The following is a 27,891-nucleotide window of genomic DNA, read 5'->3' on the forward strand; positions in this document are numbered from 1 at the left end:
TGCTATAAGCGAGTGCAGCTAGCAAATTCTAAATTGAAAGGAAATATCTTGACTTTCCGTAAACACCTCCGGGAAATCTTCAACAAAACTATGCGGAGAGCTGGTGCATAAATAACAAAAGTAAATTCATAATTACGATGAGCGTCCCACAATAACCGCCTTATTCATCTAGAAGAAGTGTCTGCATAATGGCGAGGAAGAAATAAGAATTTGCTATTCCTTACATAATGGGCTATTTTGAAATATGTGATTGCGTGTCCTGTGTTGCAATAGGTAAGTGAACTGAAGAACTCGCAATTTACCATGAAGTGTGTGAAGAAACTCCATTCTACATCATAAAAGTTGTCAAAGTTCTGGTAATAACTGTAAAGGAAAAAAATAAGAATGTTGGTGACATCTGGCAAATGGCTTCGTTAATTCCTTTATCGATTTTGGGACTTGTTATCTCACCGAAAAGCAGGATACATATTATATCATGATTATCAACAAGTTTTCTGTTTTTACTAGCAACTATGTAAATTTATGTAAAAATATGCCCGACTCTTTCGCATATTTCAGTGACTAGGTACTAATTAAAAGTAGCAGGCAATCGTTATAAATCACGGTTCGTACTGTTAAAGAAAATTATAATTATTGTAATCGTCAAAGCCAATGCGCAAGCATGACTGTTAGCTATCTAATTAATATGCAAACACTTTGATCTGTTACATAATGTAAATTGCATCAAATCTCTTTTTTGGTTTTTTTTTAAAGCAATTTTATGACTATTAAATCTGACTTTGGTTAAATCTGTTCTAACCCAAAGGCAACCAGACTTCAAAAAAGATTCTCGAAATTTGTATAGATTTTAGAGACAAATCTGTATTTTTGGGAGGAACGTTAGCCTCCGTTGTCTCCTCTCAATCAAATGTATTTAATTTAAAATACGTGAAGTCTCGCAGCTCAAACTTAGTATTTTAAATACTTGAAATTCAGCTAAACAAGCAAAACATTTCAATTGCTTCTTTTTTTTACTTATAATTTACAGCCTTTAGCAAGCAGTACTTAATCTTTGGTTTCAATAAAACCGCTGATTAATTCCTGCAAGAAGAATGATGAAAAAAACGTAAAAACCTAGTCTTATTGAATAGAATGCCTGTCAGCGAAATTTAACGGACAGGTTAACCATGAAATGAGTTACTGCTAAAGTACTACTTGCCAACAACCTTGAAAGGGAGCAACAACCTAGTTGCATTCACTTTTCCTACAAATTAAAAAAAAATAAATCCCTTCTGGTACTTTTCTGCTACATTTTTGCTGAACTTTTAATAAATGAGTTTAAAATTTCATCAGTCGACCTCACACAACACAGGAAACCAACAATCACAAAACTGGCTTGTAACGCTATCATCATCTTACTTTATTACTTTTTAATTGAAATCTTGGTGGTTTACGGAATTCACAATAATAAGAAAAGTTGGACTTAAAAGTCATTAAGCAACCTCCAGAAAAAAATCCTGACTTTGTTAAATTGTATACGATGCGTTACCACATTGAGACTTTCTATAGCGTCGGTTTTGATATTGTAGTTAACCCTAAACTTAGTTAACTACAGCGTTTACTGTTAAATTGAAAAAGCTTTGGTTAAATGCATAGCGGTTCTTGCATTAAACTTTCAATTAGAAAGAGTACGTTTAGTAATCAATTTGATTGGAACTCCAAGTGGAGTATTTCTTAGAATTAGGCACGTGTACGGCTAAAGCCAGGTAAAAGCAGAATTGTTTGTTATCGGATGTAATATCAGACTTACGGGATTTTCCTTTGAAACGATGGAAGTAAATGTGTGCCTAGAAAAACAATTTTTTCAAACTGCTTCCTCTGTGTGTGAGTTTAAATCGACGCCCATTGTTATTTTTTTCGTGTTATTTATTGTGGTTGGTGTTGGAGGAAAACGTTGACGATTGTTTGAGCTGTACGTGATTAACTTGTTAAATCGATGTGGGTTTCGTAAACGTAGGGGGTATTTTCTAATACAAAATGCCAGTACAAAAGATATAATTTATACAGGGATTTCACTTTTTGTAACAGCTACAGCAAAATTTAAATGGATGTTTTAAGGCATTTATATAGACTTGTTGAAATTTTTTTTCTGACTACTGACCTTTCTGACTGAGTCTGTACGTTACCTTACGTCGTACGTATACGTCTACGTTAACCAAATGAAATAGCCGTCTTATATCTATTAAGTCTAAAATTTCTTGATAACTCATTCTCATATAAAAATTACACTTGACTATCTACAAAACCCAGCATTGTATGATTTTTCAATATTTGGAAGGCTGATAGAATCTAATAACAGGCAAACGGTTGTAGATAGAGTAGTCGGTTTTTATGTTTTATATGAGATTTAAGTTGGTATTTTTAAAAATTCCAAAAAAACTACAACATTTTAGTATTTTTTGTTTTACTTTTAAAACTAATGTTCGATTCAAACCTGTTTTTCAAATTGTTTTTACTTTCTAAATGCAACCGACGTCCTGTCTTAAGCGTATACCTTGTAAATTTTTGGTGTATGAAATGTTTTTAGCAATGCCCGAATTTATCTGGCAGTATCTATTTGACAATGCTAGACACTATCTGGCATAGTTAAACACTATATGGCATTGCCAGAAACTATCTGACAATTGCCAGAAACTAACTGGCATTGTCTGAAACTATCTGAATTTTTATACTACCATTGTCTGAAAATCTATCTAGCAATGCAAGAAATTATCTGACATTGCTAGAAACTAACTAGTACAGTTAGAATATTATAAATTAACTAGCATTACCAGAAACTGAATGTCATTATTAGAGACTATCTGGCAATGCCAGAAAATATCTAATATTGCTAGAAGGTATCTTGAAATGCAATAAATTATCTGGCATTGTTAGACACTATCTGTCAATGTTAGAAACTTACTAGTATGGTTAAGAGTTACTTGGCATTGTTAGAAACAATCTGGCAATGTCAGAAAAAAATCTAGCAATGTCAGCAACTATCTGATTCTGCTAGAAAAAGTAACTGGCAATGTTAAAATGTTAGAAACTATCTGGTATTGTTGGAAATTATCGGGCATTGCCAGGAACTATCTGACAATAATGGCCAGACACTACTTGGCATTGTTACACAATATCTGACAAAGTAAAAAAATATCTGGCATTGTTAGAACCTATCTGGCGTTGTTAAAAACTAACTGGCATTGTTAAAAACTATAACTGGCAATGTGAGAAACTATCTGGCAAGGCAAGAAATTATCTGGCATTGCTAAAAACCACACTAGTAACTAATTGGTATTGTTAGACACTATCTGGTAATGCCAGAAACTAAATTTTTCTATCACCAATGTTATGTTTTATGAAAAAAAAGCAGCAGTTAAATACTACGTTAATCATGTTGGGCAGTCAGAAACAATTTAGCAATGTCAGCAAAAATCTAGCAATGTCAGCAACTATCTGGATTCTGTTAGAAACTAACTGGCATTGTTAAAATGTTAGAAACTATCTGACAAGGCAAGAAATTATCTGGCTTTGCTAAAAACCACACTAGTAACTAACTGGCATTGTTAGTCACTATCTGGTAATACCAAAAACTACATTTTTCTACGACCAATGTTATCTTTTATAAAAAAAAAAGCAGCAGTTAAATACTGCGTTAATCATGTTGGATACCTGGATGAAAAAAGTAGGTGATGGTACCAAGGATAAAATAAAGTGTCAGAGACACCATATTGATTCCACTGTTACTGATGACACTAGGAAGTAAAAGTGTTATTTTTACTAAATCATCAAATGAGCGAGGAAAGTTTTATTTTTTATAAGGATCATAGAAAAAAAATTACATGACTTCTCAGAGCCACCATAGCAATAAATCAAAAACAATGAACAATGGCATTTGCAAACATTGCAATTACGTTACATTTTAAAGAATTTGTGGTATAAAATTCTAAACTGATTTTTAGCACAAAGCCATCCATATCCCACTTATAAAATAATAAAATGTATTACTTAATCAATGTATTTAACACAAGAGTATTTGGTCTGATCCCAATGTAATTTATCAACAAATTTGTTTCCTTTGTAGTAATCAATTTTAGCATTCAAACTTCCTGATGGTTCTGTGATAGCAAAAGTTTGTCCAAATGTTCTTACACAACGAAATTTACTAGAAATGCGATGTAAGCTACTTGTAGATTGAGTAAAAGCAAAATTTTGAGAAACATACACAATTTTTTTATAACTATGTTATGCCAACGACATATTTCATTATCAAAAAAACCCAGATATTAATTCCATGTTAATGTTTCACTATACAGTAAATTCAATATTTACTAACCTATAAACATTAGCACAATCAAAAATTAAAGTGAATAAATAACAATGCATTCTCTGTGCATTAATATTTTGTATCAAATCGAATTATTTATTAATATTCATATTTGAAACATTTCAAAATAAATTTATTTCTTTTGTATAAACAACAAACTAACCGGAAGTTCTATAACAGAAATTTCCAAGCCTCAACAAATTAATTTAACAAATTGAAATCAAATACTAAAATTAAAAAATCCTGGGATAGAAATTTAACACTTCAAATTACACTATTATTTTCAAGGTAGACAAACTTAAGAAAAAAACTCAGAAACGCCTAATCATCCCAGCTCAATATATTATTATAAAGCCCGGTAGCATTTCTATTAAACTATTTGAGAGCTCAAACACAAAGCGTAGAAGGTTAACACTTTTTCACAGCGATCAAGTTTGCGGTACTATTTGCCGGTACCGATTAACATACAATACGGAATTGGTATCCCAGGCATAATGGGCATAACAGTTACTACCTATGGCTTCTGGCTCGACATTCGACATTAGGAATTTCTAATAAGATGAGCATGTATGCATATCTTAATGGGATTCCCTGCTCAAAGTTTCCTTATAAGCATTTTCATAATAGTCGGCGTGTTCTTCGTATATCTGTTTTGTTTGTTCTTGAATTAGTTTCATTAATTTGTCGTGTTGTAATTAGCTGGCTGTCCATGTGGTCCTTGTTACGCGAGGTCAGGCAACGTGTTGTAATCTTACTGTACACTTCCGCATTTACACGGCGTTATAAACAATAATGTGAATAGTTTTAGTGATGTTACAGGATTTTTTCTGTAAACCGCATACCTGATCATCTGATATGATAAAACCACATGGTCGAGATTGAGTAAGGTAATAAATCCTTAACGTGTGAAGCAACATGGCTTTTACATTATACTTTTTGTTTTTGAATATATTCAATTGAAGATTTTTGTTGCTTTTAATAGTTTTTAGTTTGAATCACAAGATTTTTTGTGAAAATTGTTACATATTGTCTTATCTAGCAATCTGGATATGATTGCATTGGCATTTGATTGAAGAAACAGCTACAACTGCAAGTTACACTAAAATAAGAAATACCAGAAAATTTTACTTAAACAATGGTATAATAGTATTTTTTACACAAAAAATTGTTTTATAATGCCTTTTTGAAGTTAATATAAATATAACTAACGAATTAAAGTAAAACTGGCCGGTGGCCACTCTCAAGAGAATATCTCATAATATGAAAAATAATTGATTTATAAATGTAACACTTGTTATATTCAAAAAAAGAAGACAAATTACACGTTCCACTGGGTCAAGGTTAATACATAAAAAAACAGTGGTCAAAACATATAATTTCCTATAACAAATTCTACGTATCAAATAAATTTCTATTGTTTTAAACCAAGATCAAAAGCAGATAAAAGCAAAGCAAAGAATTTGTCTTTCTGAGACGTGAAATACACCAGAGGATCAGTTTAGTTCACAACATTGAAATTCCGACGAAAATACCAGTCTAAATAGGTAAAACAGCACTTTGCTTTTGTAGCAAAAAGGGAATGTGTGCGGCAGTTAGGACTTCTTTTGGTATGGGGGTCTTTTGTTAAGTTTAGCGTAAGCTTGTTGCCGAGATCTCCGCAATTTCTGCACGGAGGAAGTTGCTGGTGTAATTAAGTTTGTTTGTGGTACTAAATTTACTTTCTTTTACAGAGTTAGTTCGAAAAATACGGAATACACACCGTTTATGTGAATGCTTTATTTTCTCGACTTCTTCACGAAAATCCTACCTAAAAAAAGTAAATAATACCCATTAAAGGGGAATGACACAGCACAGTGTAACACAAATTCAATAGCTTTGCAAAGCTTGGGAAATTGGTGAAAAAGTACAGAATTTTAAGTACTAAAATTTGTTGTAGTTACTGAATACGAAAACTGAAAATTTGCTTCAATAAAGTTTTTAGCTTATATGCAGAAAGTTCAGAAAGTTTCTAATGCAGGCAAGGAAAAGTGGAACCAATCCGAATTGAACTGGTGAACCAACCAAACCAACAACGACGTATCTCCCATGTTTGTGGTTTTTCTACCGTTCATCTGCTTTTGTTTGTATATAATCTACCGTTTTTATTAACATTACCATTATGTCATGGGGTAGGAAATTTAATGAGGATTATAAAAAATGCTTAAAACAGTCATTTTCTTACTCCAAGTGGGTATTTCCAGCAATTTTGTCCATGACTGTCTTTTCAAACTGGGTTTCTGGCAGTTCAAATTTTGTCATCGCTTTTCTCCTTGACTGTACTAAATTTTGTAGTAATTTTTTAGGTTATTGGATAGAAAATTCAATGAGGGTTCTAAAATTGAGCTTGAAACAGTCATTTTCTTACTCCAAGTGGGTATTACCAGCGATGTTATCCCTGACTGTCATTTCCAATTGTGTTTCTGGCAGTTCAAATTTTGTCATCGCTTTTCTCCTTGACTGTACCAAATTTTGTAGTAGTTTTTTAGGTTATTGCTTAGAAAATGTAGTGAGGATTCTAAAATTGTGCTTGAAACAGTCATTTTCTTACTCCAAGTGGGTTTTACCAGCGATTTTATCCCTGACTGTCATTTCAAATTGTGTTTCTGGCAGTTCAAATTTTGTCATCGCTTTTCTCCCTGACTGTACCAAATTTTGTAGTGTTTTTTCAGGTTATTGAAAAGGAAATTTTATGAGAAATCCAAAAATGTAGTTAAAACAGTCATTTTCTCTCTTTAAGTGGGTTTGACCAACGATTTTGTCCTTGACTGTTCTTTCAAACTGTGTTTCTGGCAGTTCAAATTTTATCATCGCTGTTCTCCTTGACTATACCAAATTTTGTAGTAGTTTTTTAGGTTATTGGATAGAAAATTTATTGAGGATTCTAAAATTGTGCTTGAAACAGTCATTTTCTTACTCCAAGTGGGTTTTACCAGCGATTTTATCCCTGACTGTCATTTCAAATTGTGTTTCTGGCAGTTCAAATTTTGTCATCGCTTTTCTTCCTGACTGTACCAAATTTTGTAGTGTTTTTTCAGGTTATTGAAAAGGAAATTTTATGATAAATCCAAAAATGTGGTTAAAACAGTCATTTTCTCTCTTTAAGTGGGTTTTACCAGCGATTTTGTCCTTGACTATTCTTTCAAACTGTGTTTCTGGCAGTTCAAATTTTGACACCGCTTTTCTCCCTGACTGTACTAAATTTGGTAGTGTTTTTTTTTCAGGTTATTTAATAGGAAATTTAACTGGGATTCTAAAAATGAGCCTAAACCAGTCATCTTCGTATTCCAAGTGGGTTTCACTAGCAAGTTTGTCCCTGAATGTCCTTTTAAACTGTGTTTCTGGCAGTTCAAATGTTGACATCACGTTTCTTCAGGACCAAATTTTGTAGTGTTTTTTCAGGATATTGGATAGGAAATTTCATGAGAAATCCAAAGATGTGATTAAAACAGTCATTTTCTCTCTTTAAGTGGGTTTTACCAGCGATTTTGTCCTTGACTGTTTTTTCAAACTGTGTTTCTGGTAGTTCAAATTTTGACACCGCGTTTATCCCTGAGTGTTTCGAATTTTGTAGTGTTATTTTTAGGTTATTGGATAGGGTATCTAATGGAGATTCTAAAAATGTGCTTAAAACAGTACATTTCTCACTGCAAGTGGATTTTACTAGCGATTTTGTACCTGACTGTTCTTTTAAACTGTGTTTCTGGCAGTTCAAAAGTTAACACCGCGTTTCTCCCCGGCTGTGCCAAATTTTGTAGTGCTTTTTTAGTTTATTGGATAAAAAATTTAATAAGGAATCCAAAAATGTGCTTAAAATAATCATTTTCTTACTCCAAGTGTGTTTTACCAGCAATTTCGTCTCTCACTGTCCTTTTAAACTGTGTTTATGGCAGTTTAAATTTTGACCCCGCTTTAGTCCCTGACTGTACCAAACTTTGTAGTATTTTTTCAGGTTCTTGAACAGGAAATTTAATAAGGAATCCAAAAATGTGGTTAAAACAGTCGTTTTTTCACTTTAAGTAGGTTTAACCAGTGATTTTTCATTGACTGTTCCTTAAAACTCTTTCTAGCATTCCTAAAATGTGCTTTAACAGTCATTTTCTTACTCCTAGCTAAATTATCCTCTAAAACTAAGTGATATCTGTCAAAATTTGCCTAGAATCTGCATAATTTTTTTTTAACACAGTTTTCCAAACGAGACTTGTTTCTGAGATTTATGACCGTTATTTTAAAAATTGTCACGTGACCGTCTAGCTAAATAATGTTCTATAACCACGTGTCACCTGTCAGTAAAGTCAAAACTGTCAAACTGTGCTCAAAAGTTGCAAAAATCAGGGTTTAGAAAAGTTTCCTTTATGAAGTAATAAGATTATTTGTCTGGTAGCTAAATCCATCCATTTTTGTGTTCAATTAAAGCTAAAAGTGCATTCCTAAGTATCATCAGAGTTTCTTTTGAAAATAATACATTTACACATTATTGCCCTTATTATCAACTTATTGACTAAGGTAAATGTGGCTAAATGGACATTTTAGTATCATCTACCTATGGACATCTTATTTTACTAGTAACTAAATAGATTAGAAAATAATTTACTGATGTTAAACTATTCCGAGTTTCGCACTTGCAATGGATCGTTACGATCCCATCAAATTCATCCTTGTAACATCCCTTCCCAAGGCTATTCACAAATTGTGTAACCGTAAATACCCCTCACAGACCGTAAAACTTGAAATTGATCTCGCCATATTGTTATCGTACGGCCGTTTTCTAATCTTTATTCCTTTAGTACTTCACCAATTTCCCAAGAAACGAAACCCATAAATAAATAAACAGCCGATAACCGAACAGATTAGACTATAGGAAGTCGGCGGAATGGCTTATTAACTCATTCTGATATCCATATAGAGATGCGAAATTTGCAATGTGCATTGTGCGCTCCTAGACTAGCTAAAAGATGCAAAAGCTCATATATGCCTAACGGTTGATTTACAGTTACTATAGCATAATTATCTTTTGATCATGTTATATTATTTATTGTTTGAGCAGCGAAATTATTTAATCTCGGAGCTTTGAGCCATACTAATTAAGCCCTCTTGGGGTATATTCTCGTCAAATAATTACTCAGAAAGCTGGCGAGTTGGAAAGTAGATTTTCTTGCGGAACTTTGTTAGTAGTTGATCAAAGCAAACCTTCCAGCCAGTTAGTTTTATAACTTCATATGCAGGAATGCACCTGCAATATTAAAAAAGCTAATTACTACTCTGACGTGCGCAATTCTTTTGTATTAACTATTTTTTAATTAACGAAAACATTTATAAGATAGCTGACCTCCAAAAGCTAACAACACATCAATAATCGAGTCACGAAGATAATTATAGCCACGTACATGTTAACAATTAAGTCAAATTAAAATAACTTGCTATTACATTTTTTTTTCTTGGTGTAGACAAGATAATTAAGATGATTCGTGCAAACTGTCACTCACAGGAATCTTTAGAATTTCGATTAATATACTCTGTATCTAAATAGGGTATCAACCAAATGTAATAAAAGCTTTGAGTTAGGTATTTTTTCTACGAGTGTTTAATAATATGCTTATTATTTACTAGTTTTAAATAAATAATAACACTCATTACCTACTTGTGAGTAATGAGTCTTATTACTCGCAGGTTCAATCTACCACTGATATAATATGTATAGGAAAAATCAAAGTAAAATGGAGTGACGTAACAGTGTAATAGAAACATAAATGTTTTGAATTTTGAATGTTTGTGAAAGTTTGCTTCTTTATTTGTAAAATTCAAAATATTTACCTTTCTGTGGCATCGTAGAAGTCCTAGAAATAAAAAAAAATATTTTTGGAGAAAATGCCAATAAGAGAATTTTACGAATTTTAGGAGAACATATTTGGAAATTTAGAAATATAAAATGCCAGACAGATGTGTTTCTTGATGGAACCACATTGTAAGTAGTCTTTACAGCTCTATGAAACCAAATTTGACAGTTCTGACGTTAAGGAACACTTTTATTACGTGACAGCTGTCTTTAACTGTCGAAACCCGTTCACCAGTGACCTGCAACTATAAAATTAGAAATAGTTGCTAATTTGAGAAATTACAATACAAGATGTGTTTAAAGCTCTATGGAGCCAAATTTGATAGTTGTGACGTTATGGAACACTTTAATACTTTCCTTGCGTCACGTGACCGCTGTCATAATTATCAAAACTGACTTGAAAGTATAAAGCGTCAAATTACACAAGTAATAATTACACTGTACGTTGTAATTGCGGGTCCATGGAACCAAATTATTTCTTTTTGGTGCTTTTGTTTTCTGCCGTTAAGGAACTGTCATGTGACGTAAAAAATATATGACTGTCACAACAGTTAAGTTTAACTCTATGAAGCTATAAATACAACTTGCAATGCGATTAATTGAAAAAAAATACCACCATTCTGAGTTTTTACAGATGATAGCTGTCAAGTGACGTAAAAAACATATCGAAGTGTCACGTGGCCTCACAAATGTTTAATTTGAGGCTTTATTGAGGTGTAAATACAACTATTTTTCATTTGATTGTTTTATCTCACTGCTGAATAAGTTTTAATACTTATATCAAGTGTCACCTGACTATAAACCACTCTGTGAAGTGTCATAATTGTCAAATTCAAAGTCTTAAACTGCCATTTAATGTCACAACTCAAATTTAAAGAGAGACTATATTGACATTTTTTACGTTTTACAGCAATGTTTAATGAGGTTTGACAGCTGTCAGGTGACTACAAGCATGTCATTAAACGTCATAACTAGTTCAGTTCGTTAAAGTGGTACACGTTGTTCCAACCACACGAGTTAAAGGTTACTTGAGCTTTTCGACGTTGCCAAAATGACTGAAACTTTGACAACGTTGTTTTAAAGGCTGAAGAGCTAAATTTTTTTGGATTTGTGAAAGTTTGGTAAAACGCCAAGATCACTCGTCGAAAATGCGATTGCCTTGAATAATATAAATACTGCCATAGAAAGTCGTAGAAAAAGTATAATACTCACTTGAGGCTATTACTCACTTTACAATTTAGAACACTCGCGAATAATGGCAATCATTACACACTCATTGAATCATATTCTATTTTTGCAAAATTAGTAAAGTGTGTGAGTAATAAGTTTTAATACGTGTAAATTTATTCTTTCGCCAGTATATCCAATACTCTGTGTTATACAGGTTTACACAATTAGTGTCTAACTCAAATCAAAATGTGCATTTAAAAGCACATTTTATACTAATAACAATAAGGATATGTTAAACTTTTATCTGCCCAAAAGTTCAAAAACATACCACAAATCATATTTTATGTTTCAATTCCAAAAATCTCAAATGTTTATTGACACTAAGCAATAAGCTATCTTATTGTATTTGGTGTCAAATGTAAGAAGAATGAAAGAATTATTTCACTTGATTATTATTGATTTATTGCAAAATAAGGATATCGTCATAATCGAAATCAAAGTTGGCTTACCTAGTATATCCAATAATTCGGAACTGAAATAAACTACCCAACTTCCTTATTCTTAAATCATGTTTGGTATATTATTATTATAATCCTTAAATAGTTATAATATATTTAATAGACTTACACAAGTTAATTTTAGCAGCTAATTTGTAACTGTATATAAAGGTTACCCAATATCTGGGCTAACCAACTGGTCAATATCTACATAAACCTTTTTTTACTAAAAAAATAACAATTATAAAGTACGAAACAAAATGAGCAATAAAGAATTATGAAGATGGGTAAATCTGGTCTTATATTTGAACTTTTAACTACAGATTTGCCAGACTTGCATCAAAAATTGTATTATTTTCAACATAAACCTGAAAACCCCTAAATGGTGTTACTTTAGGAGTTGGGGAGAGGATTACCACCATAATCCAGTTTATCCATCTACTAGTTTGCGGCATATTTTTTTTTTAAATCCTATCATGCATGCTTATTACTAGAGTAACAAAAAATGTACCATTTATTAAAAACCCATTATTTGTCAGTCAAAACACATAAGTTATGGTTACCTACCACTGTGAAAACTGTTAACCCAGAATTAGTTTCACAGTTTAAAAGCAGGTTGTTAAATGCAATAAACGATCAAAGGTGTGTCTTATAATTTTTAAAACGTGTCATGTCAAATTTGGTATTACAAGCATGAAGAGAAGATGATGGCGTAAATATCCGAAAGGCGCCTTATACTAAAAATAGAATATAATGCATCAAGCCGTCCGATCTTGGTCGGATCTTCTAACATCCTCGTTTCACCAAACGAACAAGCTTTCCTACCAATAAGATAAAGATTTACTGCCGATTAAAATAATTATCGTGCATTAAATTTTTTCGTCCCTACTTTTGCTTTGAGCTTTGATTTATTTTCAAGGTCCTCGCTCACGTTATTTGCGATTTCTTCGGTATGTAGGCTGTTGGAAGAATAAGCGCTGAAGACAGCCGAGATATGTATGTCGACTTTTGGAACATGCAATTATATTCCTGTTTTATTTACTCTTTCCATTGAAATTTTTTTAAACCGACCGATCTATAGAACGGATACGAATCGTGATGTGTTTAGCGAAGTTGTTCAGGCAATTTATCTACATCAGAGTCATGTTTGGTCTATGGAATACCTTACCGACGTATTAATTAGACTCCTTCGCAACGTAAAAGGCTTGGTTAGAAGGAAAAATCAAGCGATACACTCTTTGATAGATTTCTCAAGTATGTGCAGAATGATTTTCATCTTCGGACCGTACTCCCATAGTATTTTATTAATAAAACATGATAAGATAATTCGTTATTTCCACTTATTTTATGCTACGTGCTCTTCGCCAAAGCATGTAATTGCGGTTGATTTGAACGTCTCGTTGCAGTAGCAATTCGACTTGTTTTTTAGTTCCTGGTGAGAAATTGCTTCGATTGAACAAATTGAGAATAGTTGTAAATACTGATTATACAACTTTTACACAAATGTGACTTATTGGCAATCATTTACCAAAGAAGGTAACATTACATAAAGATATTTGCTGATAAATGTGCTGAATTGTATCCGGAGCTGTTTCTAATATCACCATTTACAGTGATCTCGAAAATTAAAAAAAAAAATAATTACCTAAGTAAAGCTAGTTCTTAATTTAAAACAAAAATGATATCACTAGAAAAATCAACTAAGTATACGGATAAGATAAAAACACAAAAAACTAAAAAGACCATTTTTGTTTTATGAGTACCTACTACCTACAACTTAATGATTTTCCTTATAATTTTAGTTATTGCTTCATAAGTATAAAAAAATAAATCAATCTTTATTTTGCTAGATAGATTATAATTCCAAAACGTAAGCTAAATTTAATTTACTACATTTTGCTTGAATATTTTATACCCTTTTCGTTAGTTGGTCGCTACTTGTATTCTTCTCAAAAAAATAAGACCGACTGATTGATTTCCAAAGCCGAACATATTTTAGAAAAAAGATTGTAGCAGTGTTAGAAAAGAAGACGAAAGAATGTGTTGAAATGATTGAACAGACTAATTGCCAAGAAATTTTGAAAGAAGACTGGGTGATGGATATCAGAAGTGAACATATTTTAGAGAATAATTTGAAGACAAATTTCAATATTTTAGTGTTGAAAATAGTCTTAATTACAGGATATTGACATTATGGTTCATGAAAATTGACTTGAAGGCTAACTTTTCAATTTATTTTACTTTGCTTTTCATTTTCTTAGACTCTGGACTATCTTTAATGCTTTAAAACTGCTTTCAGCTTGGAAAATCCAGTTTCAAGGCTATCTTCACCAAGTTTTTGACATAGCAGACTTAACAAACAGTGTTTACATTCTCCATATGCCATTTCAAGCTTTGTCACTATTAAATTTACTTCTAGACACAGTCCTAAAAATTCGAAAATTTCTTAAAAATCTAGACTGGTTTGAATGTTCTAAGGCTGTTTTTAGCCTGAAAAATCGAGTTCTAAGACTAAGTTCACAAAGATTGTGACTTATCAGGCCCTAAAACCAGTTTGTACACTATCCATAGTCTTGAAAATGTCATTTCATGCTTCTTCACTATTAAATTGATTTCTACATTAATCAGTGCAAAAAATTGGAGCATTTCCCAGAAATTTTGACTGTTTTTAGAACTTTGAAATTGAAAAATCGAGTTTAAGACTATTGATAATAGTAAAAGTCAAGTTTCAGATTCTTCAGTAATAAAAGTAAAACATTTTGGAACCAAATGCTACGTAATTAGTCTTAAAAACTAAATTAAATTTGGTTTGGACTCTTTCCAGTGTTTAATTATAGTATTTAGACTTGTTTTAGACCAGAAAATTCAGTTATACACCAATTAAAGTCCTGAAAATACACTTTTGGACACTTTTTATAGTCTTAGGAAAGTCATATTTCTAACCTTAAAAGTAAAGTTTTAGAGTATTTTTAGTAGTAAAAAATGAGTTTTATGCACAACAATCTTTGTCTTGATTTTCGGACTGTTCTTAGTACTTGAAATCCTGTTTCAGACACTCGACAATAAATTGCAGTCTGAAAAAACGATTTTAAGACTATTTCTAGTAGTAAATACGAGAGTAAATAACAAGTTTTTAGACTATTCAGTACAAATTTGGATGCTCTTTGGATAGGCTAAAAAATTTTACGCCAGTAAAAGTTAGTCCAAAAATCCTGTTTTTTGACTATTTTCAGTGTAAAAAATTCAATAACTCAGGTAGACAGTGGTAAATGCCTCAGACTGGTAATAAACTAATTAAGTAGATATACAGGGTGGATTTATTATCATGCAAGCTGAAATTTGCTGTTTCACTGTTCATTTCAGGACACTTTGTATAAAAATTCTATTGAATTTGCTAAAAATACTGCCTACGATTGAAATACTCAAAAGTTTAGTTTGATCTGTCAAAAATTTTGAAACTCCAAATTTGTACAGGGTGATCGATTACAAAAGTGGTGTTTTCTATGTGAAAAACATTTGCTGCAACTAAAAGTATCAGTAGGCTAAGTTTTCACTTGCTTGGGACACTCTGTATAATTATGTTTAGAAACACGACTGGTGTGTGATACGAGTACGTCGCTTAATATACTGAGCGTTCTGGAAGATCTGTATTTTTTAGTTTCAGTTTCAAATTTGTTCTAACGGTCTGACAGTTTGAGAGAAACAAGAAATGTCACATTTTAACTTAGCCTATTTTCAGTCAAAATTGAGTTTTAAAAAAGCAGTTTGGTGCATCCTGTCACTTTTTGCCTTGTAACTCTATAGGAAGGTCCTTAAGAGCAAATTCACTTTGATGCAATCTTGTTAAGGATTAAATTTCCTACAACTTTCATTATTTACACTTTTTTGTTGGTCTTTAAATAATAGATCTACGCTCAGTCAAAATGGATTTAGTTTCAAAATGAATTAAATTGTATCAGCATCAGAAAAGACGAGCGGAATAATGGATGTCTGAAAGAAGGGCGAGTTGAAATGATTGAGCTGGTTAATTGCTCAGAAGGGATCAACCAGTCGGTCTCTTCTGAGTATTGAAAAGTAACTTTATTTGTAATTTCTTCGTATTTTCATTAAGACGAGTCTCTCTAATCGTGGATTCTGATTTAGGTATTTCATTCCAAAGGAATTCAGTGAAATATCCTGTTCTATGCAATCTTAAATATGTTTTAACTCTTCTAGTAAAACAAACTTAAGGAGTGCTTTTAGAAGAAGCAAATAAAATTAAAGAAACGTACGTCTTGTTGTCGATAGTTTCGGAAAGAAAAAGACCAAGCAAATGATTATCATGTTTTTTTTAAAATGCATTATTTTCGCACATTGATAATAGACTTCTCGGTTATATCTTTCTCTTGTTTTTACCATAATACAGAAAAAGTCAAACGTTGACAACAACGTTATGTAGACTTCAAATCTGTTAGTATGCAACAAAAATGGAGAACAGCAAGTACAATCTTACAAATGCCAATAATCGTTCTGTTTTAAAAAAATTGTTTGACTGATGAGAGATATATTTGGATTTAAGTCAGAAATGCCTGTTTTTAGTAAAATGTCAGCAGTTTGGTCAGAAAACTAAGTCAGTGACCGTTTGGCTGGTTTATGGCAAATCTGTATTTAGTTGTCCTTATCCTGTTTGGTATTTAGTTGAAACGTGAGAATAATCTAGTTTTGCCAGTTTATCGGCAATATCTTCTAATTTAAATAATTTGATAAAAAAAAGTCATCGATATTACCTAGTCTTAGATGTAGGTAACTACTTGCCAACGTAAATCTTCTACCCATACACAGAAGTCTTCAATTAAGCAGGGTTTTAGTCTATTTCTAGTTATGTGACTAATTTACAGTTACTCTATATCTGGTTTGTTATGGTAGGTACAATATCGTTTTCATATTTATTATCTCTCTGATTGAGAAAGTCTCTGTTTCAGATTTCCGTCGATAGTATTACGATTTGATCAGCGGTAAAGTTTCCCGTTATTTCCCATTCCAGTTTTTAATTCCCTTCTCGTTTCCTATAAGATTAATTGGCAGGTTCCACATCCGGCCCATCGTTTATTTAATGTCCTTCGAAGCGGTTTTTAATTCTGAGCCGCCGGTGTAATACATGTTTGTAGGTCGCCTTGTTACCTGGCAAATTGCAATATCTGATTTAATTACACTGAAATTTGCCGACAGTTATTTATTTTTTACAGTTAGTAGCCTGGAAAGTTAAAAGTTTTTATTAGTTCTGTTATAGTCGGGACGGTTAACTATCAGTTAAAGTTGAAATTAGCCATTTGGCTAGCAGATGATGCTTTGATTGCTGCAGCCAATATATTTTCTAGCAATTTTTGCTGATACAAAATATTCTCAGTATCATCTGCAAATAATCAAACCACAATTACAGTTAACAGTTACGGATTGCATTAATGAAACAAGATAGCGTCTTGGCATCCGGTTATTTAAAAAATTACCATATCAAATACAGATGTACTTTCGTTTAAAATGGATTTTCAAATAACCAGGGTGCGTATTCTTGAAACGAGGGAAGAGAGTTATCAAGAGAAAGACCTATAGAATGTGACAGAATCCCGTTATTGCCAGCTTCTTCTGTCACATTCTATCAACACTTCTCCTGAGATTTCCGCTCCCTGCTTTCAAGAATTAGGCCCCAGAGTGCTCTTCCAATATTTACGCTGCATTTCCATGCCATGACCAAGTTCACTCCCAATTCGTTCATTGCATGCAGCAATTCGCATATCTCGGAAATTGATGGATTGGAGTAAAGTTGACTGAGCCAACACACGCTCTTTGCATTTAAAATCGAAAATTGGTATCGTACTTATATGCTTGTATGCTCGGTCATGCACAAACTGTTATTTGCGTGTTTTGGCACTATTGCTCTATGCTTGTTTCTAATTACGAAACCGTCACTATTGATTTGCTTATTCAATCCAGCAACGCTTGTGTTCAGTGTGACGCGAATTAAAATAGTTATGAACTAGCAAAATGTTGGTAATTTCCTAAATTTGCATAAAAATTTGAAACATCGACTGTACAGGACTTATGATGGTTATTTATCGTCCGGAAACTGAGAAGATGTTGGTTGTTGTTGGTTTTTTAAGTTAATATTTAAGTTAATAATTAGTTCAGGTAAAAAAAATATAAAATACGAGTTTTGTTGACATTTGTTTCTACTTTACTTTTAGATTGTCCATTAATGTACAGGGTGTCCCAAATTTGAGTAAAAATTCAAATTGATTATTCTATTTAAAAAATTATAATTGTGGTTTGTTGCTGAAATTTGGAGACACGCCATATACTATCTACAAATACAGCAGACATAATTATGTAGGTACAAAATTCAACTTTTTCGATAAAATTAAAACTAAAGAAGTTAGGTGGTCAAAATTCCATCACTCTGTACTTTGTAGCATATTTGTTAATTATTTACATCCATAATAATTATTAACGTCATCATTAATGACAACCAGAAAGAGTACAACAACCTTCGTACTCTCGAATATACACAGAATTCAGAAGAGAACTTATTTTGTTATCCAGCATATTATTTTCCAGACTAAAGTTAAGTTCCTACATAACAGAAATACTTTGAGTTTTAGTAAAGTAAACATTGAGTTTATTTACAAGAAAGTCGATTTCAAATTCACTTCGCCTTTTTAGTTTTCTCTTTCCAGAAGATGGAGCAACCTTCTTCCTAAACTGTAAGATTTTTATGAAACAGTTGATGAACTTGAACATGAATATTTTTCTTCTCCAGAAGAATATAAAAACTTATCTTGAAAACGGGACATAATGCTATTTTTTTCAATTTTGTTTTTGCAGATTTTTTCTGTTGAGTTTCAGTTGCCAGAGTTATGCAGCGTAGTAAATAGTTCTTTCGTCTTTTCCATAAATAAAACGTTGTGCTTGGATATAGAGTAGATTTCTGAAAATGTAGTATTTTTCTTTCACTTTCTTTGGGAAGCCAAAATTCACATCTACAACTTCATCAGACTGTAATGGTAGAATTTTGTCTAAATGAGTTTCAACAGCCATGAGTCGTATCTATCTGGTAAATGCAACAGGTTTTTTACAGAATACATTCGATTATTAATCTTAAAAGGATCACATGACCATTTGCACCTTACAAAGTCACGTGACTTTAAACATATCAGTCTAAACGAAAAAACTGACAGGTGACGTTAAAGATGACATTTTAACCTTAAAAATAGACACGTGATTTAGTGTTTAAATCTAAAAAATGGTCACGTGGCCTCTCAAATACAATTTTACCATTTAAAACAGTCACATGAGCTTTAAGATCTCCCTCCCTAGATCTTTTTTTAAAAAAATTGATGATTGAAAATTGTCACGTGTCTATGACTTATAAAAATATTAGTTTAAACTGAAAAACGTCACGTGATCTTCAGAATCGGTTTTGTTGTTAATGAAAAGTCACGTAACCTTCAAAACTAAATTTGATGATTAAAAATAGTCACGTGACCGTTTACATTTTAAAAGGAGTCGCGTAGGTAATTTTTAAAATATTAGTCCAAACTGAAAAACGGTCACGTGATCCTTCAAATAACATTTTGCCATTTATAGTCACGTAACCCTTAGGATTCCGTTTTGCATTAAGAAAAAGTCACACGACTTTTAAAAATTAAATTTGACGATTCAAAATTACGCAAACACTGTAATAAGAGTCACGTGAGTTTAAAAAACATCAGTTGTTTTTCATTCAGTTAAAACTAAAAAACTGTCACGTGACATTATAAGTTCCATTTTTAATCTTATAAGAGTCACGTGACCGCTAAAAATAAATTTGATGATTGAAAATGGTTACACGTTACCATTTGCACCTTAAAAAGAATCAGGTGACTTTAAAAATATCAGTCTAAAGGTAAAAACTATACGTGTATCAGTTTAAAACAAAAAAATGGTCATGTGATTTTCAGAATTCGTTTTTGACGTTAAAAAAGAGTTACGTAAAAACTGAAAACGGTCACGTGACCCTTCAAATAATATTTTGCCATTTGAAATTGTCACGTGACATTATGAATTCCATTCACACTTTTTAAATTAACTTTATTTCGACTGAGCGTATCTTCGTTATTTAAGGAGCTACAAAAAAGTGTAAAAAAGGAAAGTTGTAGGAAATTTTATCCTCTACAAGATTGTATTAAGGTGTTTTGCCCTTAAGGGCCTCCCCAGACAGTTACAAGGCAAGAATTGATAGGATGCAATAAACTGCTTTTTTTAAACTATCTACATTTTGACTGAAAAATTGGTCAATGTTATCACTTTCAATGTAACATAGTTAAAATGTGAAATGTGTTCATCAATCATAGAAAATGACCTAAATCAACCCTTTTTGGTTCTGATGGAATATTAGCTCATCAAACTCGTCTCAACTCACGTTGTCACTCTTTTTTGCAAAGCTAAAAAAAATTTAAATCAAAATAGACTAGACACAAGCAATACTTATTACTTATACCTACTACAAAAACTGCATTATTTGTCTTCAATCTTTAGTTATTCCAAAACAGAATGCGGTTTGCATATTTTAAAGTGAGACCTTGCACATCTCTGGCTAGAGTTCAATCTCGCTCAGTATAAATTAATTCATATTCAAATAATTCATGTCAATTAAAACGCCTTCGTTGGTTATTAAAAAAGAACATATGGAAATTATGCTAATGCAAGTTTATATTAGCAATCCGAGCGGTATAACGCATTAATCCAATTAAAATGCGAAACCAGATATCTAGTCAGATATTCAAGATAACGCCAGAGGAAAGTGTGAAGTACGCCAGTTCAAACCCTTCTTCTACGCGCCTTAACCAGATAATATGGCATGTAAATTTACGTCTACCATTAAGTTCAGCGTCTATACTTACCTATAAATGAACGCTGCAAGCTAATCAGGGTAATAAATCTTTTTCGACAATATTTTAATTATGCTAATTATTTAGCATGCTGCACGGATTATTAAATTTAGAGGCGACGCACAGTCGGAGGAAGATAAGATGGAAAACTGCTCCTCGTTCTCAACAAGATCCACGGCCTTGGAGAGAAGCGCTCAAACGTGACTTTGTTGATATTAATTACTTTAGATAGGCCAATCGAGCTCTCGTCACACTTAACTTGTCTGATTCTATAATACATACCAGATTTAAGCTTCTTATCATTACAATCCGTACGTCCTGTCGCAAGACTGTGTATACATTTTCTACGGCTAGCTGCTATAATAACTAAGTGAAGCTCAGCAGTACCTTTATCTATAACAGAGAGACAGGTTTGCAATGAAAAGTGAAGCATTATCACATTACTTCTTGTTTACGCCGCTTTCCTTATTGCGTTCTGCAGGCACAGCATGACAAATATTGAATACTGGGCGCAATCTGCCACGTCACGCTATCAACGTTCTGGTTATTATTTCTGCTTTCTTTTATCGTACTGTCTGAAGAATATTTTTCTTAATAAATGCAAAGAATGAAAAGTCATTATAAAACGACTCATATCACCTGTGATGTCAAAATAATGTCTGGAAGAAGTATGGTAGAAAATTAATGAATCTATTCTTCTTGGACATTCCCTGTAAGTGCTTAATAATGTATAGAGTTCTTCTTGATAAAATTGATCTCTTGTGAATGAGGGAATGTATTTTAGTAATTAAGACCACGAAACCATTATCATCTGAAGTGATTTATTTACAAAAAGAATGTCGCAATTAAGTTGGATCATATGAAAATATTTTTGGTTATGGAATATCAATCTTTGTGTTTGACTGAAGAGATCAACACCAAAATGATGTTTGACAACTTTTATCAGAAGACCCAAAAATTCATAGAAGCAAAATTCGAAATTTAGCTACCACTTTGATTACTGAAAACTGTACATTTTTCAGTTGGAAATATTGATTATTTCATTTTACATTATTTGTGTCATTTTGCTGTTCTGAAGCTGATTGTACTCGTTTTCTTATGAGCTCAAGTTAATTCATTTAAATTTCTTTATTAGCTTACTTTTCACTGCCAAAAGGCAAATTCCAATAAAGAAAATCAAATGAGTAACCTTTTTTAACCAAGTATTCACTTTGTCGCAGACTACGACAGTCACTTTTATCTTCTTGTAAACCACCTGAAAATTTTATTAACTGGTTTTTCATTAAATTTCACGTTTTTTGGTCATAAAATGTATTTTCCTTCAAAAACGAACAATTTTTTGAAAAATTAGCAGTATTTATATTTTTGACGTAAAAAACTCAAAAGTTTAAAACTCGTTTTAAATAGACCTATTTTTTGTGGCGTTAAAGTTAAAGAAAAAACCTTAATACCCACATAATCTCCGCCGCTGTTTTATGTAAAATCAGTCGTTTTTAATCTAATTTCTTTGAAAACTGAAGGTTTTTTGAAAAAATACTTTGAATCACTTTTTATCCATTATCTATTATCCAAGTATCCATTTTCCTTCAGTGGCGTAGTAGACACACCCACTAAGTCTAACAGTAAAAAATTATGAAACTGATGTTATTGATGAAATTTTGATAAAATTCATCAAGTTCCACTTGAATATTTAACATTGAAAGTTGATGAAATTTTCAATTTTACCTTTTCCAGTCAAATTTGATAGTTAAATGTGATAAAACTATTTTTATTGATAAAAATAACAAGTTTGGGTAAAATATTTAAAATTAAAAATTCTGAAATTTTCAGTCACGTTTGATCATCTTTAATCAATCAAATTAACTTTAGTGATAAAATTTTGGTAAAATTGAGAGTTAAAAATTATGAAATTGTCTTTATTGACAAGTTTGGCTTAAATGTCTAACATTGAAAATTAGTCAAAAATGATAAAATTGACAATTTTGACTTATATACAGTGTTCCGTATGTCAGAAAAATGAAGTATGTGGCGTAGTAAACATTTCTATTTACCATTAGGGTGCGGTGTTGAAGAGGGTAAAAAGGGGTTGATTTTTCGGGAAAAAATATTAGTGCCAGTTTTAGTTAACTTTTTCTACCAGATTTAGAATCAGCATCCCCAAAAACCCCATAGTCCATATTTTTAAAATCTCAACTGCTGATTTTACATCATAAACAAAATTTAGTCTACTTTACAAATTTACTTTTATTTGTGATAGCTGTGTGAAGGAAGGGGTTTTTGGGGATGCTGATTCTAAATCTGGTAGAAAAAGTTAACCAAAATTGGCCCTAATATCTTTTCCGAAAAAAACCCCTTTTACCCCCCCAAACACCGCAAGCCAATAGTAAATAAAAATGTTTATTATGCCAAATACTTCATTTTTCTGATATACAATCACCACCATAATTTAAAGAAAATCGCTCTATTATTAACTTAGATATCAGGGTGTATTCATGAAAAGCGGGACACACTGTATACAATCATATCATATCATTGAAATTTATAAAATATTCTGTTTCTTAGTTAAATTTGACAGTTGATAGTGATGAAATTGGCTGTATGAGTAAAATTTTGTTGAAATTGACAAGTTTAATTTAAATGTAATTTTAACATTGAAAAATTTTTTTTATTTTTCTAGTCAAGTTTTACAGTTAAAAATGATAAAATTGGATTTATTGATAAAACTTTCTTGATTGAAACGTTTGACATGAATCTTTAATATTGAAAATTATGACATTTTTTTTCCTGTCTTGTTTGACAGTTGAAAAAAATTGACTTAGGTGTTTAAAATTTGGTAAATTTGACAATTGTGACATGAATATTTGTCATCAAAATTTATAAAATGTTCTGTATTTTTAGTTAACTTTGACAGTTGAAAATGATAAAATTGGCTTTATTGATGAAACTTTGTTGAAATTGAAACACTTGACTTAAACTTTTAATGTGTTAATGATAAAAATTACTTATTCATGAAATTTTGATGAAATTGGCAACTTAATTAATTATGACATTTTCAATTTTTCCAAACAAGTTTGAGAATTAAAAAATTATAAAAAATTTACTAAGAACTACAGTACAAATTAGCAATGAAGAAGTTAAGAGAAGGTGTTTTTTTATTTGTTTTGTAACTTTACTATTCTGCTTTAAACAGTGCATATTAATTTTCAGTGAAAATGTCGGCAATAAAGTTCCTTTATTTCACACTAAACCATTTGCAAGAAAATAAAATCCAACAAGTCCATTAAAAGCATCAACGCCGATTTATGCTTTGCATCTACCAATATTTGCTGTTATAACACAATCTTTTCACTGACCACCATCAATTAACCAAGATTGTCAGACACAACTAAAATGGTAGTGGTGGATTATTTTCTCAATTAAGAATCAATTTAAAGTGTAAACGTAAATACTGAAACTTACTTTTAAATTGGTTGCAAACATCAAAATGAATAACCTTTTCTATACAGAAAACTTCAAGGCTTTTACCAATTTTTAGTTGATACGAAAACTATCAAATAGCAATCCGAGCAGCCACAAGTCACAATATAATTCATTGAAACCTATCGCAACATTGATGTTGACAAGACCTTGGCAATGGCAAAGAAAGTTCAATATCCTGCCGTCGCCTTTACTGCGTTTGCAGGCGTTCAGTTTACTGTACAATTGCAGCGATTTTCCTCATAAATCGATCTATCCCACTGGCTGAATATTACAAAACCAACCAAATAAAACAAACGCTGGTTTAACAATATACTACGATATTCATTTTTCTTTTGACCGTCAACGAATACCTCCTACCTGGGATATTATTTACGTATTTAGTCGAGCGAAACTCACCAGGAAGTCCAAATGTATGTGGAAATACTAGTTTATTTTTATATGCAACATTGATAACTTTTAAATAATTGACATTCAAGGTAGAGTATTTTCTCAGACTACTTTCATCTTGCCTTCAAACAACCATAATCTGAACCTCATCTAGAATAATTTCTCCCCACAATTAACTACTTTATACCTGAAAAAGATTACATTTGATGTTGGTGAACTTGTACGAAACTATTATAATTTCCAATGATAGTCTTCCTTCGGTACACTAATGAGTACTATTATCTGTACGGGTCTTTAATTAAGCGTATTCCGAATCGTTCACATAAAAACTACCGGACGATTTTATCTAAAACATTAAGCAATAGACGTATGTTAACTAATTCCGCCAGTGATTGTTTCAATTAAATATAGATAATTGAATTAGAGACGCTAGCGTTGTGTGTCGTATTATCTGTGAACATTCTCAGTGTAAAAGTGTAATTATTTTGATTGCAGTAAGAAAGTGGTTTTTTAATTCCAAAACAAGTTAGTAATATTGAAGTCGATAACCAAACACAGACTGTAAAATGATTGGGAAAACATTTTAAACCTAATTAAAGAAAGAATGTCATTTAGACACCTATTGAAAACGTTTGTTGATTTGTTGCTTTACCTTATTAACACAAGAGCCCTTTTAATTTTTAATGAAACCGCTAAACGGTCTTAAAACTATTTACTCGAAGTTTTATAGCTTTTTAGTAAATCAGACTTAAATTTAGGTATAACATATTGAATGAAATACTGATGGTAGATATAGTTTCATCCAACAGTAGGTTATACAATTAGTTTTTATGGTCACCTGACCTATCCAGCAATTTTTAACTGGAATTCTGACTGAAAGTTAGTTACAGGCAACTATGCCTTATACTTACTATATACTCTTATTTCTTACAAAAAGTAATAAAGTTTGTTTTCAAACTCCACTTACTAATCCTTAAAAGGTAACTAGAAATTGATATGCAGATGTTGAAGATCAAATCTCTAGAGAAAACAAGCTCTAATACAACTAAATGCGATGAGCTTGGAGACTGTTCAATAACATTTTTGTGCTAACCCAATTATCCGACCAAAAAAAGAATAGTCTTAAGACAAAATACAAACACTGATCCTCAAGAGATTCGAAATATTAACAAGAATATCTCAAATTCAATAAAGATACAAAGAAAAAAAAATGCAAACCGTTGCACACAGCATGACAGTCTTAAGAAGAAAATGGAAAAAAAGAAATATTCACGCTTAAGGATATACTAGGAAGCCTTATCTCAAACAGGGAAGAAACGTTGCCAGTTTTGACATATGTGGCAGAAACCCTAACTCTTAACACATCATTAATAAAGAAACTACAAATAACACGATAAAAAATGAAAAGATTGATGCTTGAACTGACATTGAAGAACAGAGTAAAAAATATTTCTAGGGCAAAATGGCGATGGGTGTTATGGGTAGATGGACAAAAAGGACTGTCGAATAAAGACCCAGAGCCGACAAAAGAAGCAGAGGAAGACCACCGACACGCTGAACAGACGATATACCTTTAAGGATATCATCCAACTGGATGATATTCCTTATCATGGAGATATTCCCTCTCAGGAAGAGGCCTATGTTTAACAATGGACAATTATTGCTGAATGATGATGATATATTATCCATCCGATCATTTTCGGACGAGAAGCAATTAATTGGGAAAAGCAAAATATTTGTTTATAAAGAATGAAAGCTGAATGCAGAGTAAATTCACAGATCGACAGTTTTGTAAGATATTTTGAAAATGGTAAAGTCCAAATGTAAAGAAAATTAGATTTTTTTTTTTTGAAATGGCTATTTAGGTTTGTTTTCTTTCGTGAAGAAGACAGGTTCAATTTCACTATTCTGGAGACTGACAACGTTCAAGGGATGTTGATAAGAGAAAGTTTTCGTGGTGTCACCACTGAGAATAATAGTTCCCGTGGCTTGCAAACTTACATTTAGGCAGAACATAACCATAAATCCACATAACCTAGAAAAATACTGAGAGATTTGTTTTTCAATACTTGTCCTGAAGAAACTTTTTCAATTATCAGCTAAACCATAAAACGCTGGTTCTCCGGACTCTGGTATTAAGATCAAAATTCAACCAGATACAAATCTACATTATTAGAAACAACGACTTATTAACTTAAGTTAAAGAGGAGATATGTTTTAAAGGTTCTTCGTATGGAGCAAAACGTATTGCTATTCTAAACTGACCAATCAGAAACTACCACATATTGACTTACCATAAAGCTCTTAAAGAGATTTTTTTCCAAGTTTCCTCTTCCAAAACAGTGTGAGCAGCAATTAATCTTCAAAGAAAAAACAAATCAAAGATATTCTTGCCAATCCTAGACAAGAAATAAAAATTATGAAATTTTTACATCCTATAAGGATGTCGTATGTCTTCCGCTAACGTACACGTTACTTAACGTTTTTCGCAAACGCTAATACCGTATAAAGTGTCAAAAACGAGCGTTCCGTATTTGGAACTTAAACTACTCAGAAACTATTACAAAAGTAAGGCATTGATTTAATTTTAATTTTTTTGTTTCAGGTATGGAGAATGAGTATTCAACCATTTGCTCGTACAAATGCGTAAGTTAAGATGTAGCTTTCAACTTTAATACTCAATTTGTAAGTCACGTTTTTAAGTATCAAGTTTCTTCAATGTTCCGATCTTAAAGATGAAATAAAACTTTTCTTTAAAAATGTAAAGTTTGCAATAATGATTTTTAATGGAGCATCATCATACTTATACGAGACCGTATAATAGCAGCATCAAAGTGTTTTACTTTACTACTACAAGTTTTTAACTCATCTATAAAATATTACCGTAATCACGAGTGCGGAACGCATCTTAACTACCTACTACAAAGTAAAACGGTTTTACCTTGATGACTTAAACGCATCCCATATCGAAGAGTCAAGATAAAAAAAAAAGAGGAAGTAATGGACCTCTCAATCAAATCTTAAACGAGAATACGTGACAATGCATAAATGTCGCGCCACTGCGTTTATCTGTCCGATCTTCATCGCCCTCCTATGTGGTTTGATATTCATTAAAGGCAATGGCAAAGAACTCCGGTTAAGACGGGCTAATAATAACCATGGAGCGTCCTTGAAAGTTTGCCTAGGTCAGTTACACTTAACATCAACCCTTAGGCAATCTATAGCTTGTTCTCGAAA

The 27,891-nt window shown here is 31.9% G+C and overlaps 1 protein-coding gene and 1 long non-coding RNA gene across 2 annotated transcripts in view; both read left to right on the top strand.

Annotated features, from left to right (window-relative positions):
* Window positions 1-27,420, top strand: LOC145725609 (uncharacterized). The gene is made up of 2 exons (XR_014177355.1): window positions 1-273; window positions 27,260-27,420. It is a non-coding gene; the product is annotated as an uncharacterized LOC145725609 (long non-coding RNA).
* The window catches only part of tyn (trynity), a 106,854-nt gene that overhangs the window by 3,791 nt on the left and 75,172 nt on the right, over window positions 1-27,891 (top strand). The gene's annotated exons all lie outside the window — the stretch shown is intronic.

This window comes from Ips typographus, linkage group LG2 (genome assembly GCF_016097725.1).
Source record: "Ips typographus isolate SLU linkage group LG2, UJ_Ityp_2.0, whole genome shotgun sequence".
NCBI classification, from domain to species: domain Eukaryota; kingdom Metazoa; phylum Arthropoda; class Insecta; order Coleoptera; family Curculionidae; genus Ips; species Ips typographus.